The 16,729-nt window shown below is 61.3% G+C and overlaps 1 pseudogene; it reads left to right on the top strand.

Annotated features, from left to right (window-relative positions):
* Positions 1 to 1,026: 1,026 nt before the first annotated feature.
* On the top strand, positions 1,027 to 14,417 carry LOC148220545 (hypoxia-inducible factor 3-alpha-like; annotated as a pseudogene).
* The last annotated feature ends 2,312 nt before the right edge of the window (positions 14,418 to 16,729 follow it).

The following is a 16,729-nucleotide window of genomic DNA, read 5'->3' as shown; positions in this document are numbered from 1 at the left end:
AAGGGTGTGTGTCCCACGGGGGTATTTTGGGAGGGGGCGTGTCCCACAGAGGGGTGTGAGAGGGAGGGGCGTGGTCTCGGAGGGGCGTGGCCAGGGCGGAGGGGGCGTGTCCGAGGAGGGGGCTCGGCGCGGTGGGTGCGGAGGGCGCGGCAGCGGCGGCCATGGACGGGCGCCCGGGCCGAGGTACGGGGGGGAAAGGGGGCGGGGGGGGGGGACGAGGGGATTTTGGTGGAGGGGGTCCCACGGCTGAGACCCCCTGGATGGGTCACCGGGAACGGGGAATCCCGGGAATGCGACCCCCCGGGGGGGCGGGGTCCGGGAATGCGACCCCCGGGAGGGGCGGGGTCCGCCCTCGGGCGGGGGTCCCGCGGTTGGGACCCTCGGGAGGGTCGGGGCTCGGTTTGGGGGGGGGGTCCCGGGGGCTGGGATTGCCGGGGAGGGGTCCTGGATCGGTCACTGGGGGGTGGGGTCCGGTCCTGGGGGGGGGTCCCGGGGCTGGAATGGCCGGGGGGGGTGGTCCTGGATCGGCCACCGGAGGGGGGGTGGGGTTCGGTCCGGGACCCTCGGGGGGTTCGAGATCGGTCCCGGGGGGGGGTCCGGAGATTGGGACCCTCGGGGGGGGCGGGGTCCGGTTGATTTGGGGGGTCCCGGAACAGGAATTGGGGGGAGGGGGGGGACGCGGGATCCGCCCCCCTTTGGCTGTCCCAGCACCGGGGACCCCCGGGGGGGGCGGGATCGGGAACCGGGGGGGGGTCCCGGGGACGGTTTGAGGGTCCCGTGGCAGAATGGGGGGGGGGGTCGGGACCCGCCCCCCCAATCGGGGGCTGTTCCTGGGGGGGGCTCAGGAGGAGTTTGGGGACTTTGGGACCCCTCTGGAAGGTCCCGGATCAGGGTGGGACCCCCCGAATTTGGGGGGGGGGGGGCGGGTCCCACGTGGCACCGGGGGGGGGGGGGGTGTCCCGGCACGAGGGGGGACCCCAGAAGTGTCGGTGTGGGGTCACTGCGTGTCCTGGGGGGGGGGGGGACATGGGGGGGACACGAGTGGCCTCGTGTGGGACACGTGTGGGACACGCGTGTGTGCTCCTGCGGGCCGTGCTGGTCCCAGTTAGCGCCTGGTACTGGTCCCAGTCAGAGCTGAGTGTTGGTCTCAGTTAGCGCCTGGTACTGGTCCCAGTTAGCGCCCTGTACTGGTCCCAGTCAGAGCTGAGTGTTGGTCCCAGTTAGCGCCTGGTACTGGTCCCCAGTTAGCGCCTGGTGCTGGTCCCAGTTAGCGCCCTGTACTGGGGCCAGTTAGTGGCTGGTGCTGGTCCCAGTTTTGTACCTTGTACTGGTCCTGGTCAAAGCCCAGTTCTGGTCCCAGTCAGTGCCCGCTACTGGTCCCAGTCCCATTCCGGTACTGGTCCAGTTAGTGCTCGGTTCTAGTCGCAGTTAGTGCCCGGTGCTGGTCCCAGTCAGAGCCCGGTACTGGTCCCAGTTCCATTCCGGTACTGGTCCCAGTCAGAGTCCGGTTCTAGTCCCAGTTAGTGCCCTGGTACTGGTCTCAGTTCCATTTCTGTACTGGTCCCAGTTAGTGCCCGGTTCTAGTCCCAGTTCCATTTCTGTACTGGTCCCAGTCAGTGCCCGGTACTGGTCCCAGTCAGAGTCCGGTTCTAGTCCCAGTCCCATTCCTGTACTGGTCCCAGGTAGTGCCCTGTACTGGTCCCAGTTCCATTTCTGTACTGGTCCCAGTTAGTGCCCGGTTCTAGTCCCAGTCCCATTCCTGTATTGGTCCCAGTTCCATTTCTGTACTGGTCCCAGTTAGTGCCCGATACTGGTCCCAGTCAGTGCCCGGTACTGGTCCCAGTCAGAGTCCGGTTCTAGTCCCAGTCCCATTCCTGTATTGGTCCCAGTTCCATTCCGGTACTGGTCCCAGTCAGTGCCCGGTACTGGTCCCAGTCAGAGCCCGGTTCTAGTCCCAGTTCCATTTCTGTACTGGTCCCAGTCAGAGCCCGGTTCTAGTCCCAGTCCCATTCCTGTACTGGTCCCAGGTAGTGCCTGGTTCCAGTCCCAGTTCCATTCTTGTACTGGTCCCAGTCAGTGCCCGGTTCTGGTCCCAGTTCCATTCCGGTACTGGTCCCAGTCCCGTTCCGTTGTACTGATCCCATTCCCAACCCGCCCATTCCCGCCTTCCCCGCCCCCTCATTTGCATAAATCAGCATGGATTTGCATGGCCCCGCCCCCTCGGGGCCCCTGGCGCTCCCCCGGCCGCGGCCCCCGGCTCGGAGCCAGGGCCAGGAACGGGAACGGGAACAGGGAACGGGAACAGCCCGTCCCGAGCGCCGCACGGTGCGCGGCCCCACGGCCCCGGAACGCCCGCGAGAGCCGGGAGAGCGGGGAAACGGGGGGGAAATGGGGGAGAATGGGGAAAAATGGGGAAAATGGGGAAAAATGGGGGAAATCGGGGAGGAAATGGGGAAAATAGCGAAAAAATGGGGGAAAAAATGGGGGGAAATGGGGAAAAATGGGGAAAATGGGGGAAAAAATGGGGGAAAATGGGGGGAAAATGGGGGAAAACAGCGAAAAAATGGGAAAAACCGGGGGGAAATGGGGGAAAAATGGGGAAAAATGGGGAAAAACAGCGAATGAAATGGGAAAAAACGGGGAAAAATGGGGGAAAAATGGGGGGAAAATGGGGGAAAACAGTGAAAGAATGGGGAAAATCGGGGAAAAAATGGGGAAAAACAGTGAAAGAATGGGGAAAAAATGGGGAAAAAATGGGGGAAAATGGGGAAAAATGGGGAAAAATAGCGAAAAAAGGGGAAAAACGGGGGAAAAATGGGGAAAAACAGTGAAAGAATGGGGGGAAACAGCGAAAAATGGGAGAAAAATGGGGAAATGGGGGAAAAATGGGGAAAAACAGCGAAGAAATGGGAAAAAACGGGGAAAAATGGGGGGAAATGGGGGAAAAATGGGGAAAATGGGGAAAAACAGCGAAGAAATGGGAAAAAACGGGGAAAAATGGGGGGAAATGGGGGAAAAATGGGGGGAAATGGGGGAAAATGGGGGAAATGGGGGAAATGGGGAAAAACAGCGAAAAAATGGGAAAAACGGGGGGGAAATAGGGAAAACAGTGAAAGAATGGGGAAAATCGGAGAAAAATGGGGGGAAAATGGGGAAAAACAGCCGAAAAAATGGGAAAAATCGGGGAAAAAATGGGGAAAACGGGAAAAAATGAGGAAAAACAGCGAAAAAATTGGGAAAAAACGGGGAAAAAATGGGGGAAATGGGAAAATGGGGGAAATGGGGATATGGGACACGGGAAACCCTGGGAGAATGAGAAATCCCGGAAAAATGGGGGAAACGGGGAGAAAGCAAGGAAAAATGGGGATATGGGACACTGGAGTGGGGAACACACAGAAAATCATGGGAAATGGGAAATAGTGGGAAAACGGAGGGAAAATGGGGAAAAAAAGAGGAAAATAGCAAAAAATAAAGGGGAAAAAATGGGGACGTGGGACACGGGAACGGAAACACGCGGGAAACCACGGGAAAATGGAAATTCCCGGAAAAACGGGGAGGAAATGGGGGGAAAACAGGAAAAAAAAATGGGGAAAATGAGGATATGGGATGGGGAGAACCCACGGGAAATGGTGGGGAAATGAGAAATCTTTGAAAAACGGGGGGAAAATGGGAAAAAATGGGGAAAAAAGGGGAAAAACAGGAAAAAAAAGAGAGAAAATGGGGATATGGATACGGGAATGGAAACCATGGAAAAATGGGGAAAAATGAGGGAAAAACGAGGAAAAATGGAGATATGGGATGGTGGGAAATCGTGGGAAAATGGGAAAAAAAATTGAGAAAAAAGCAAAAAATTGGGGGGAAATGGTGGGAACGCAAAGGAATGGGAATTATCGGGATACAGGAAGGTTTTTGGGGTTGAATTTGGGGGTTTTGGGGTTGAATTTGGGGTTTGGGGGTTGATTTTTTTGGGGTCCCCGCCGGGAGCGGGGTGGGGCTTCACTGGGGATGGTTTGGGGGAAGGTTTTGGTGTTCAATTTGGGATTATTTTTGATCTATAATGAGGTTTTTGGGGTTGAATTTGAGGTTTTTGGGGGTTGAATTTGAGGGTTTGGGGTTGAATTCGGGGTTTTTGGGGTTGAATTCGGGGTTTTTGGTTTGAATTCGGGGTTTTTGGGGATTCAATTTTTTGGGGTCTCCCCCAGGCCGACCCCCGAGGGTCGCCGGGAGCGTTCCCGGGGCCGGGTGGCTTCACTGGGGGATGGTTTGGGGAAGTCCCGTGAGTTTTATATGGGTTTTACGGGGATACAGGGAGGTTTTTGGGTTTGAATTCGGGGTTTTTGGGGTTGAATTTTTGGGGTCTCCCCCAGGCCGACCCCGAGGGTCGCCGGGAGCGTTCCCGGGACGCCGCCCGCTGCCGGCGCAGCCGCGAGGCCGAGGTGTTCGGGCAGCTGGCGCTGGCTCTGCCCTTCGCCCGCGGCGTCAGCGCCCACCTGGACAAAGCGTCCATCATGCGCCTGACCATCAGCTACCTGCGCGTGCACCGCCTGCTGGCAGCCGGTCAGAACCCCTCCCCAAAAAAAAAAAAAAAAAAAAAAAAAAAAAAAAATCCCGAAAAAAATCCCGAATGTAGGGCGGGAATCCCAAAAAAATCCCGAATGTACGGCGGGAATCTCAAAAAAATCCCGAATGTAGGGCGGGAATCTCAAAAAAAATCCCGAAAAATCCCGAGTGTACATTGGGAATCCCTAAAAAAAAATCCTGATGTACGGCGGGAATCTCAAAAAAATCCCGAATGTAGGGCGGGAATCTCAAAAATCCCGAATGTACGTTGGGAATCCCCCAAAAAAATCCCGAATGTACGGCGGGAATCCCAAAAATCCCCCCGAAAAATCCCGAATGTACATTGGGAATCCCAAAAATCCAAAAAAAAAATCCCGAATGTACGGTGGGAATCCCAAAAAAATCCTGAATGTACGGCGGGAATCCCTAAAATCCAAAAAAAAAATCCCGAATGTACTTTGGGAATTCCAAAAATCCCCCCAAAAATCCCGAATGTACGGCGGGAATCCAAAAAATCCCCCAAATCCCAAAAAACCACTGGGAACCCCCCAAGGACGGGTTTTACCCGAGACCCCCGACCCTTTTCGGGACCCCCCCCGACCTCTCCCTATTTTTTTGGGGGATGCCCTGACACCCCCAGACCCCCAAAACTCCCCAAAAACCGCCTGAACAACCACACCCAAAGGGGGGGGGCGCGATTTACCCTCAACCCCCCGAGACCCCCCGACCCTTTTGGGGATCCCCCCGACCCCCCCATTTTTTTGGGGACCCCCTGACACCCCCAGACCCTCCAAGGGTCCCCCCTAGACACCCCCAGACCCCCAAAAAGCGCCTGAATAACCAAACCCAAAGGGGGGGGGGCGCGATTTACCCTTAACCCCCCGAGACCCCCGACCCTTTTGGGGATCCCCCCGACCCCCCCCTCATTTTTTTGGGGACCCCCCAGGCGCGTGGGCGGCGGCGGCCCGAGGCCGTGGACGGCTGCTACCTGCAGGCTCTGAGCGGGCTTCGTGATGGTGCTGAGGCGAGGGCGGGGGACATGATTTACCTGTCCGAGAACGTCAGCCGCCTGCTGGGGCTCAGCCAGGTGAGGGCAGGAGAGGGGAGGACCCCCAAAAATCCATCGGGGAGACCCCAAAAATCCACCGGGGAGACCCAAAAATGCGTCCGGGGGATCCCCGAAATCTGGCGGGGGAGCGTCAAAAAAATTCCATTTGGGGCGCATCGAGGAAGGGGAGAAAATTTGCTTGGGAGGGGTCAAAAATCTGCTGAGAGGCCCTCAAAATCTGTTCTGGGGAGCCCCAAAATCTGTTCTGGGGAGCCCCAAAATCTGTTCTGGGGAGCCCCAAAAAATCTATCGTGGGGAACCCCAAAAATCTCCTTTGGGGGGCCCCAAAATCTGTCAAGGGGAGACCCCAAAACTCCCAAAAAATCTTCCTGGGATGCCCCAAATTTTGTCCGGGGGGGGGTCCCCAAAATTCTGCAGGGGGATCCCAATGTTGGGGTGGGGGGGGGGGGTCCGGGGACCCCCAAAATTTGGGGTGTGACCCCCCCGGGCCCCCCCAGCTGGAGCTGATCGGGCACAGCGTGTTCGACTTCGTGCACCCCTGCGACCACGAGGAGCTGCAGGACGTGCTGAGCCCCCGCCAGGGTGAGACCCCTCCCCAAATTCACCCCCAAATATCCCTGAGACCCCCCCCGGGATCCCCCAAAAATCCCTGAGACCCCTCCCCAAATTCACCCCCAAATATCCCTGAGACCTCCCCGGGATCACCCAAATATCCCTGAGACCCCTCCCCAAATTCACCCCAAAAATATCCCTGAGACCCCTCCCCAAATTCACCCCAAAAATATCCCTGAGACCCCCTCGGGATCCCCCAAATATCCCTGAGACCCCCTCGGGATCACCCAAAAAACCCTGAGACCCCTCCCCAAATTCATCCCAAAAATATCCCTGGACCCCCCCCCCCGGGATCACCCAAATATCCCTGAGACCCCTCCCCAAATTCACCCCCAAATATCCCTGAGACCCCCCCGGGATCCCCCAAATACCCCTGAGACCCCTCCCCAAATAAACACCCTGCCACATGAAGAGCCCCCTGGGACCCTCCCAGACCCCCGGGACCCCTCAAATCCGGGACTCCCCAAATTCTTGGGACCCCTCCCCAAATTCCTGTGCCCCCCAGCGGTGCCCCCATAGCGGGGGGAGCGCTCTGGCCTCAGTTTCTCGCTGCGCATGAAGAGACCCCCGGGACCCCCCCAAATCTGTGACCCTCCAATTCCTGTGACCCCTCCATGACCCTTGGGACCCCCTCCCCAAATTCCTGTGCCCCCCAGGGGGTCCCAGGCGGCGGGGGGAGCGCTCTGGCCGCAGTTTCTCGCTGCGCATGAAGAGCACCCTGACCGGGCGCGGGCGCTGCCTCAACCTCAAAGCGGCGTCCTGGAAGGTGGGCGCGACGTTGGGGGACATTTGGGGGACTTTTTGGGGACTTTTTGGGGACTTTTTGGGGACATTTTGGGGACATTTGGGGATCTTTGGGGACATTTGGGGGCACGGGGGACTTTTGGGGGACTTTTTGGGGGACATTTGGGGACATTTGGGGACATTTGGGGACATTTGGGACTTTTTGGGGACATTTGGGGACATTTGGGGGACATTTGGGGACATTTTGGGGACATTTTGGGGACATTTGGGGACTTTTTGGGGACATTTTGGGGATATTTGGGGACTTTTTGGGGACTTTTTGGGGACATTTTGGGGACTTTTTGGGGACATTTGGGGGACATTTGGGGACATTTTGGGGACTTTTTGGGGATCTTTGGGGACATTTGGGGACTTTTTGAGGACTTTTTGGGGACTTTTTGGGGACTTTTTGGGGGCACTTGGGGACTTTTTGGGGACATTTGAGGGACATTTTGGGGACACTGGGATTTGGGGCACAGGGAATCCCAGAGGGTTTTCGGGGATTTCGGGGATTTGGGGGGAATGGTTTTGGGGTTCCCTGGGGATTTCAGGGAATGGTTTTGGGGTTCCCAGGCGGTTTCTGGGATGGTTTTGGGGTTCCCAGGCGGTTTCTGGGATGGTTTTGGGGTTCCCAGGCGGTTTCGGGGGGAGGTTTCACTGAGGATTTCGGGGGGTGGTTTTGGGTTTCCAGGCGGTTTCGGGGAATGGTTTCGGGGTTCCCAGGCGGTTTCGGGGGCAGATTTCCCTGGGGATTTCGGGAAGTGGTTTTGGGGTTCCCAGACGGTTTCTGGGATGGTTTTGGGGTTCCCAGGCGGTTTCGGGGCTGATTTTGGGGTTCCCAGGCGGTTTCGGGCTGGTTTTGGGGGTTCCCAGGCGGTTTCGGGGCTGGTTTTGGGGTTCCCAGGCGGTTTCGGGGATGGTTTTGGGGTTCCCAGGCCGTTTCTGGGATGGTTTTGGGGTTCCCAGGCGGTTTCTGGGGGAGGTTTTGGGGGTTCCCTGGGGATTTCGGGGGAGGTTTCACTCAGGATTTGGGGGAATGGTTTTGGGGTTCCCAGGCGGTTTCGGGGGGAGATTTCCCTGGGGATTTCTGGATGGTTTTGGGGTTCCCAGGCGGTTTCGGGAAGTGGTTTTGGGGTTTCCAGGCGGTTTCAGGGGGAGGTTTTGGGGTTCCCAGGCGGTTTCGGGGGTGGTTTTGGGGTTCCCAGGCGGTTTCCGGGGGGATGGTTTTGGGATTCCCGGGCGGTTTCGGGGGGGAGATTTCCCTGGGGATTTCGGGGATGGTTTTGGGGTTCCCAGGCGGTTTCGGGGATGGTTTTGGGGTTCCCAGGCGGTTTCTGGGATGGTTTTGGGGTTCCCAGGCGGTTTCAGGGGGAGGTTTTGGGGGTTCCCTGGGGATTTCTGGGGGAGATTTCCCTGGGGATTTCGGGGATGGTTTTGGGGTTCCCTGGGGATTTCTGGGATGGTTTTGGGGTTCCCAGGCCGCGCCCCCTCTCCCCCGCAGGTTCTGCACTGCGCGGGGCACATGCGGACGTACTCGGGGGCGGGGGGCGGGGACCCCCCCCTGCGGTGCCTGGTGCTGATCTGCGAGGCCATCCCGCACCCCGGGGCCATCGAGGCCCCCCCTGGGCTCGGGCACCGTCCTCACTCGCCACTCCCATGGACATGAAGTTCACCTACTGCGATGACAGGTGGAGACCCCCACCCCAAAAAAAAAAACAACAAAAAACCCCCCGGGACCCCCCAGACCTTCCCGGGGATCCTCTCCCATCGAGACCCCCCGGATTGTGAATTCGTTATGACAGCAGAGCCCCCAAATTTCTCCAAAAATCTCCAAGGAGTTCCTCGGGATTCTGCCCAAAATCCTCAAGGAACCCCCCGGGATTTCACCCCAAAATCCTCAAGGAGCCCCCCGGGATTTCACCCCAAAATCCCCAAGGAGCCCCTCGGGATTTTCACTCCAAAATCCTCAAGGAGCCCCCCGGGATTTCACCCCAAATCCTTAAGGAACCCCCCAAGATTTCACCCCAGAATCCTCAAAGAACCCCCCGGGATTTCACCCAAAATCCTCAAGGAACCCCCCGGGATTTCACCCCAAAATCCTCAAGGAACCCTCGGGATTTCACCCCAAAATCTCTAAGGAACCCCCCGGGATTTCACTCCAAATCCCCCCAAAATCGCTTAAATCCGGCACCCCCCGGGACCCTCCCCGGGAACCCCAGACCCCCCAAAACCCGGGATCCCCCAGACCCCCCAAAATCACCCTGGATCCCCAAATCCCCAAAATTTGGCGATTCCGAATTCCAATTATTCCCCCGGGATTTTGGGGTGCGGGCTCGGATCGATCTCGGGGTGTCCCCCCGGTGTTTTTTGGGGTGCAGGATCGGGGAGGTGGCCGGGTTCCCCCCCGGGATTTTGGGGTTCAGGGTCAGAGCGATGTCGGGGTGTCCCCCCGGTGTTTTTGGGGTGCAGGATCGGGGAGGTGGCCGGGTTTCCCCCCGGGATTTTGGGGTGCGGGCTCAGAGCGATCTCGGGGTGTCCCCCCGGTGTTTTTGGGGTGCAGGATCGGGGAGGTGGCCGGGTTTTCCCCCCGGGATTTTGGGGTGCAGGGTCAGAGCGATGTCGGGGTGTCCCCCCGGTGTTTTTGGGGTGCAGGATCGGGGAGGTGGCCGGGGTACCACCCCGAGGAGCTCCTGGGCTGTTCCCTCTACGAGTTCGTCCACGCTCTCGACTCCAACACCCTGAGCCGGAGCGTCCACACCCGTGAGTGCCCCGAACCCCAAAATCCGCTCGGGAACCCCAAAAATCCGCTCGGGAACCCCAAAATCCACTCGGGAACATCAAAATTTACCCGGGAATCCCAAAATCCGCTCGGGAATCCCAAATACCTGCCTGGAAATCCTCTCAAAACTGCCCTGGGAACTCCAGAATCCACCCGGGAACCCCAAAATCCACCCGGGAACCCCCAAATCCGCTCGGGAACCCCAAATCCAAACCCAAATCCCTCCCCCTGGGTGTCCCAAATCCCACCCAGGACCCCCCAAATCACCCCCTTGGACACCCCAAATCCCCCCGGTGACCCCGGGCTGTCCCAAATCCCCTCCAGAACCCCCCAAACTCCCTCCAAGACACCTCAGATCCCCTCCAGGACCCCCCAAATCTCCCCCCCCGGTGACCCCGGACTGTCCCAAATCCCATTCAGGACCCCCCAAACCCTCCCCAGGACCCCCCCAAATCCCCTCCAGGACCCCCCAAATCTCCCCCCCGGTGACCCCGGACTGTCCCAAATCCCATTCAGGACCCCCCAAACCCTCCCCAGGACCCCCCAGACCCCCTCCAGGACCCCCCAGTCCCCCTCCCCCGGTGACCCCCGGGTGTCCCCCCCAGTGCTGAGCAAGGGCCAGGCTGTCACCAGCCAGTACCGGTTCCTGGCCAAGCGCGGGGGCTTCCTGTGGGCACAGACCCAGGCCACGGTGATGGGCGGGGGGCGAGCGGCGCCCGAGGGCATCGTGTGCCTGCACTTCGTGCTCAGGTGGGGACACTGGGGGGACTGGGGACACTGGGGGGACTGGGGGACACTGGGGACACTGGGGGGACTGGGACACTGGGGGGATACTGGGGACAATGGGGACAATGGGGGACACTGGGGATATTGGGGACATTGGGGGGACTGGGGACACTGTGGGGACACTGGGGGGACACTGGGGGGACTGGGGGACACTGGGGACACTGGGGACACTGGGGGATACTGGGGACAATGGGGGACACTGGGGACAATGGGGACACTGGGGGGACTGGGGACACTGGGGGGACTGGGGGACATTGGGGACACTGGGGACACTGGGAGGGACTGGGAACACTGGGGACAGTGGGGGATTGGGGACACTGGGGACATTGGGGACATTGGGGGGATACTGGGGGGACTGGGGACAGTGGGGGACACTGGGGACACTGGGGACACACTGGGGGACATTGGGGACACTGGGGACACTGGGGGGGACACTGGGGGGATTGGGGACACTGGGTGGGATTGGGGACACTGGGGATACTGGGGGGACACTGGGGATACTGGGGGACACTGGGGACATTGGGGACATTTGGGGACGACTGGGGAGGGATCCCAGGGGTCGAAGGAAGGAGATGGGGACCCCAAATCCCAACCCCCCCCCCCCCCCCTCAAATCCCATCCCCCCCAAACCCCTCGGGGGGAGGAATTTGGGACCCCCCAAACCCCTCCGGGGATGTTGGGACCCCCCAAACCCTTCGGGGGGAGGGAATTTGGGACCCCCCAAACCCCTCGGGGGGGGGTCTCGGGCTGACGCCCCCCTCCCCAGGCCGCGTGGAGCAGCGCGGGCTGGTTCTGTCCCTGGAGCAGACCCAGCGCCGAGATTTTGGGGGGGGGGCTCGGCGACCCCCGCCCCCCACCCCCAACAACGCCCCCCCCGGATGCCGTGCTGGACCTGAGCCTGGGTGCGGAACTGGGAGGGACTGGGAGGGACTGGGAGAGGGGCGGGGGGGGAATTTGGGGGTCCCTGGGGGGACTTTGAGGGTCTGGGGGGGCTTTGGGGGTCCTGGGGGGGCTTTGGGTTCTCCTGGGGGTGGGTTTGGGGTCCCCTGGGGGATCTGGGGGAAGTCCCGGGGGATTTTGGGGATTTTTTTGGGGGGTCCCGCCCTCCTTTTCTCTATTGGGTTGGGGGTCTCGGGGGTCCTGGGGTGATTTGGGGATTTTGTGGGTTTTTTTTCGGGGGTCCCGGGGTTATTTTGGGGACATTTTCGGGGGTCTCACCCCCCTGCTCCCCCAGGGGTGGGGGTCCCGGGGGTCCCGGGGTTATTTTGGGGTTATTTTGGGGTTATTTTGGGGGTTATTTTGGGGTTATTTTCGGGGGTCCCGGGGTTATTTGGGGTTATTTTCGGGGGTCCCAGGGTTATTTGGGGATATTTTCGGGGGTCTCACCCCCTTGCTCCCCCAGGGGTGGTGGTCCCGGGGGTCCTGGGGTTATTTTGGGGTTATTTTGGGGTTATTTTCGGGGGTCCCGGGGTTATTTTGGGGACATTTTCGGGGGTCTCACCCCCCTGCTCCCCCAGGGATGGGGGTCCCGGGGGTCCTGGGGTTATTTTGGGTTTTTTTCCGGGGGTCCCGGGGTTATTTTGGGGACATTTTCGGGGGTCTCACCCCCTTGCTCCCCAGGGGTGGGGGTCCCGGGGGTCCCGGGGTTATTTTGGGATTATTTTGGGGTTATTTGGGGTTATTTTCGGGGGTCCCGGGGTTATTTTGGGGCTATTTTCGGGGGTCTCACCCCCCTGCTCCCCCAGGGGTGGGGGTCCCGGGGGTCCCGGGGTTATTTTGGGGCTGTTTTCGGGGGTCTCACCCCCTTGCTCCCCCAGGGGTGGGGGTCCCGGGGGTCCTGGCCTTCGTTCGCCCCTCCACGTGCCCGAGGCCGTGCTGCAGAGGGACCCCCGGCGTTTCTGCTCGCCCGAGCTCGTCCGGCTCCTCGCCCCCATCTTCGACCCCCCCCCGGACCCCCGCCCCTCCCCGGCGCCCCCCGCAGCCCTCCCCGGTGAGTGAGGGGAGGGGTCCTGGGCCGAAATTTTGGGGTTTTTGGGGGGTTTTGGGGTCTGGGGGATCTGGGAGGAGGTTCTGAGGGTCTGGGGTCGGTGTTTGGGGGGGTTTGGGGGGGTTCTGGGAGTCTGGGGTGGGTTTTTTGAGGGGTCTTGGGGGGTTTGGGGGGTCTGGGGTCTGTTTTTGGGGGATGGGGGTTTGGGGTCTGGGGGGGTTTTGGAGTCTGGAGGATCTGGGGCTGTTCTGGGGGGTCTGAGGGGGATTTGGGGTCTGGGGGATCTGGGAGAGGTTCTGAGGGTCTTGAGGGGGATTTTGGGGGGTCTGCGGGGGATTCTGGGGTGTCTGGAGTCTGGTTTTGGGGGGAGATTTGGGGGTCTTGGGGGGGGTTTTGAGTTCTGGGGGATTTGGAGGGGTTTTGGGGGGTCTGGGGTGGGGTTTTTTGGGGGCATTTGGGGTCTGGGGGGGGTTTTCGGGGGGTTTCTATGGGGTCTTGGACTCGTTCGGGGGGTGAGGGGTCCTTGCCCAAAATTTTGGGTTTTTCGGGGGGAATCTTGGGGGGGTTTCGGGGGGTCTTGGGGGGGGATTCCTGTGGGATCTTGAAATTGTTTGGGGGGGGATTTGGGGTCTGGGGAGTTCTGGGGGGGTCTCTGGTGGGAATGGGGGTGGGTTTGGGGGGGTCTGGGGGGGGCTCTGGGGGGTTTTTGGGGTCTGGGGGGGGCTCTGGGGGTCCCCGGGCTGTGCCCCCCACCCCACGGACTGCTGCCGCAGGTGCAGAAGATTTTTGGGGGGAGCCGCGGCCCCGGCACCGCCCTGCAGGTAAAGGGGGGGGGGTGGGGACCCTCCTGGGACACCCCCACCCCAAATATCGGTCCCGGAAATGGGAGGGGACCCCAAATCCCGACCCCAAATCCCGACCCCAAATCTGGGCCCTAAATCCTGACCCCCAAATCCTGACCCCCAAATCCCGATCCCAAATCCCGACCCCAAATCCTGACCCCAAATCCTGATCCCAAATCCTGATCCCAAATCTGGACCCAAATCCGGACCCCAAATCCCGACCCCAAATCCCGACCCCAAATCTGGACCCCAAATCCGGACCCCAAATCCCGACCCCAAATCTGGACCCCAAATCCTGACCCCAAATCCCTGACCCAAATCTGGACCCCAAACCCCGACCCCAAATCCCGACCTCAAATCCCATCCCTTAAATGGAAGGGGACCCCAAATCCCATCTCAAATGTCCCAAAGCCCCATCCCTGGGTTTGGGGTCACCCCAAATGTCGCCGTGTCCCCCCCAGACGCCCCCATTGGGGTTTGGGGTGACCCCAAATGTCCCGGTGTCCCCCCAGACGCCACCCCATTGGGGTTTGGGGTGACCCCAAATGTCGCCGTGTCCCCCCCAGACGCCCCCATTGGGGGTTTGGGGTGACCCCAAATGTCCCGGTGTCCCCCCCAGACGCCCCCATTGGGGTTTGGGGTGACCCCAAATGTCCCGGTGTCCCCCCCAGACGCCCCCATTGGGGTTTGGGGTGACCCCAAATGTCGCCGTGTCCCCCCCAGACGCCCCCATTGGGGTTTGGGGTGACCCCAAATGTCCCGGTGTCCCCCCCAGACGTCCCCCCCTGGACCTGGCCATGCTGGCCCCCCTACATCCCCATGGATGGCGACTTCCAGCTGGGCGGGGCCGAGCCGCAGAGGGGGCGTGGCCTGCGCCCCTCGGGCCCCGCCCACAAAGCCCAGGCCCCGCCCACAAGGCCCCGCGCCCGCAGCTTCCCGGGGCGAGGCCCCCGCCCCCTCGCGGCCTGGCCACGCCCCCCTGCCGCGCTGGGGGAGTGACCCCGCCCTGGGCCACGCCCCCAGGCCACGCCCTGCCAGGAAGAGGTGGGCGGGGCTTGAGGGGGTGGGGGCGATTTGGGGCGGGGCGTGGATGGGTGTGACTGTGGGCGTGGCCTGTGTGGGTGTGTCCCACGGGGGCGTGGCTTTTGAGGGAAGTCATTAAAGGGGGTGTGGCCGCGGCTCTTGAGGTGGGAGGGGCTGGGTTTGTGATGTGGGCGTGACTGGGAGGGTGTGGTCAGGGTGTGGCCTGGAAGTGGGTGTGGTCACATGGCTGTGGGCGTGGTCCGTCAGGGCGTGGCCCTGGGTGTGGCCTGTGAGGGTGTGGCTGTGGTTCTGGGGTTGTGGGTGTGGTTCTGGGGTTGTGGGTGTGGCTCTGGGTTTGTGGGTGTGGCTATGGGGTTGTGGGTGTGGCTATGGGGTTGTGGGTGTGGTTCTGGGGTTGTGGGTGTGGCTATGGGGTTGTGGGTGTGGCTATGGGGTTGTGGGTGTGGCTATGGAGTGTGGGCGTGGCCCGTGGGGGGCGTGGCCCGTGGGCGTGGCCTGACGCGTTCCCCAGGCCGCGGGAGCCGAGCTCAGAGGACCCCGGGGCCCCCCTGAAACGGGCGGAGCTGGACCCACAACTGCTGCCCCCCCCTCGGGCTGGTACGGGGGACAGCGGGGACACAAAGGGGACGGGGGAGGGGTTGGAGGGACACTGAGGGGACACTGGGAGGGGGAAAAGTGTGGGGGGGCACTGGAGGGACATTGGGGGGATACTGGGAGGGGTCAGGGGGATACTGGGGACACTGGGAGGACACAGAGGGGACACTGGAGTGGTCAGGGGGACACTGGGAGGGGTTGGGGGGGACACTGGGGGACACTGGGAGGGGTTAGGGGGACACTGGGGGCCACTGGGAACGGTCAGGGGGACACTGGGGACACTGGGAGGACACAGAGGGGACACTGGGGGAGGGGTTGGGGGGACACTGGGGGACATTGGGGAAGGGTTGGGGGGACACTGGGGGACACTGGGAGGGGTTGGGGGACACTGGGGGACACTGGGGAGGGGTTGGGGGACACTGGGGAGGGGTTGGGGGGACACTGGGGGACACTGGGAGGACACTGGGGAGGGGTTGGGGGGACACTGGGGGGCACTGGGGGGACAGGACACTGGGAGGACACTGGGGGGCACTGGGGAGGTGCCACAGGGACACACCGGGGGTGGCAGCGTGTCCTGTCCCCGTTTGTCACACCCCCCCCCCCCCCCGTGTCCCCCCCCTCAGGGGCTGCTGCTGAGCGGGGACCCCCCAGGACTGGGCCAGGAGCAGCCCCTCGGTGAGGGGGGGGGGGAGACCCCAAAAATTGGGGGGGACACCCCAAAAAAAAGGGGGGGGACCCCAAAAAAAAGGGGGGGGGGGACACCAATAGTGAGAAGGTCCCAAAATTTTGGGGGGAGGGGGGGGAAAAAGCCAAAAATGGGGGTCCCAAAATCCAAAAGGGACCCCAATTTTTTGGGGGGGAGGGAAACTTGGGAGGACCCCAAAATCGGGGGAGGGGGGCTTGAGGGGACCCCAAAATTTGGGGGGGAGAAGCTGGGGAGGCCCCAAAATTGGGAGGGGGGGGGGGGGGGAGGTTGGGAAGATCTTAAAATTTGGGGAGGGGGACTTCGAGACACCCCAAAATTTGGGTGGGGGGGGCAAAAATAAAAAGCCTCCAATAACGGGGTGGGGGGGGCACAGAAGGAGGAGCCCAAATTTTAGGACCCCGCCCCAAAATCGATGTTTGGGGAGGGGGGGGACACCCCCCCAATAATTTTTTTTTTCTCTCCCTCCCCCCCCCCCAGTGCTGCTGGCTGATGGTTTGACCCTGCCGGGGGGACCACCCCCCCGTGCCCCCCCCCGGGTCTGGAGAGCAATTGAGGGGGAGGGTCCCCCCAAAATCCAACAACGACCCCACCCCCCTCTGTTTGGGACCCCAAATTTTTTTTTTTTTTTTTTTTTTTTTTTTTTGGGGAGGGGGCTGCGCCAAAAGCCATGACCTGACCCTCCCCCTCCCCCCCCCCCCCACCCCGAGACCCCCCAAATTCCCCCCATTTATCCCCCCCTCCCCCCTCCCGGAATGGGGGAGCCCCTCGCCCCTCCCCTCAGGGACCCCTCCCCAATTTATGACACCCCCCCCCCCCCCCCAAAATTCCCGTTTTTTTGGGGACCCCTCCCCCCCCCCCGTCCTACCTCGGTCTGTCCCCCCTCCCCAAATTTGGTGCTTTAGGGGTCCCACCCCCCCAAATTTGGTGCTGGGGACCCCTCCCCCCCCCCAGTTTGGTGCTTTAGGGG

This window comes from Sturnus vulgaris, chromosome 35, assembly GCF_052056855.1.
Source record: "Sturnus vulgaris isolate bStuVul1 chromosome 35, bStuVul1.hap1, whole genome shotgun sequence".
Classification (NCBI taxonomy): Eukaryota; Metazoa; Chordata; class Aves; order Passeriformes; family Sturnidae; genus Sturnus; species Sturnus vulgaris.
This window is presented reverse-complemented; position numbering and strand designations above follow the sequence as displayed.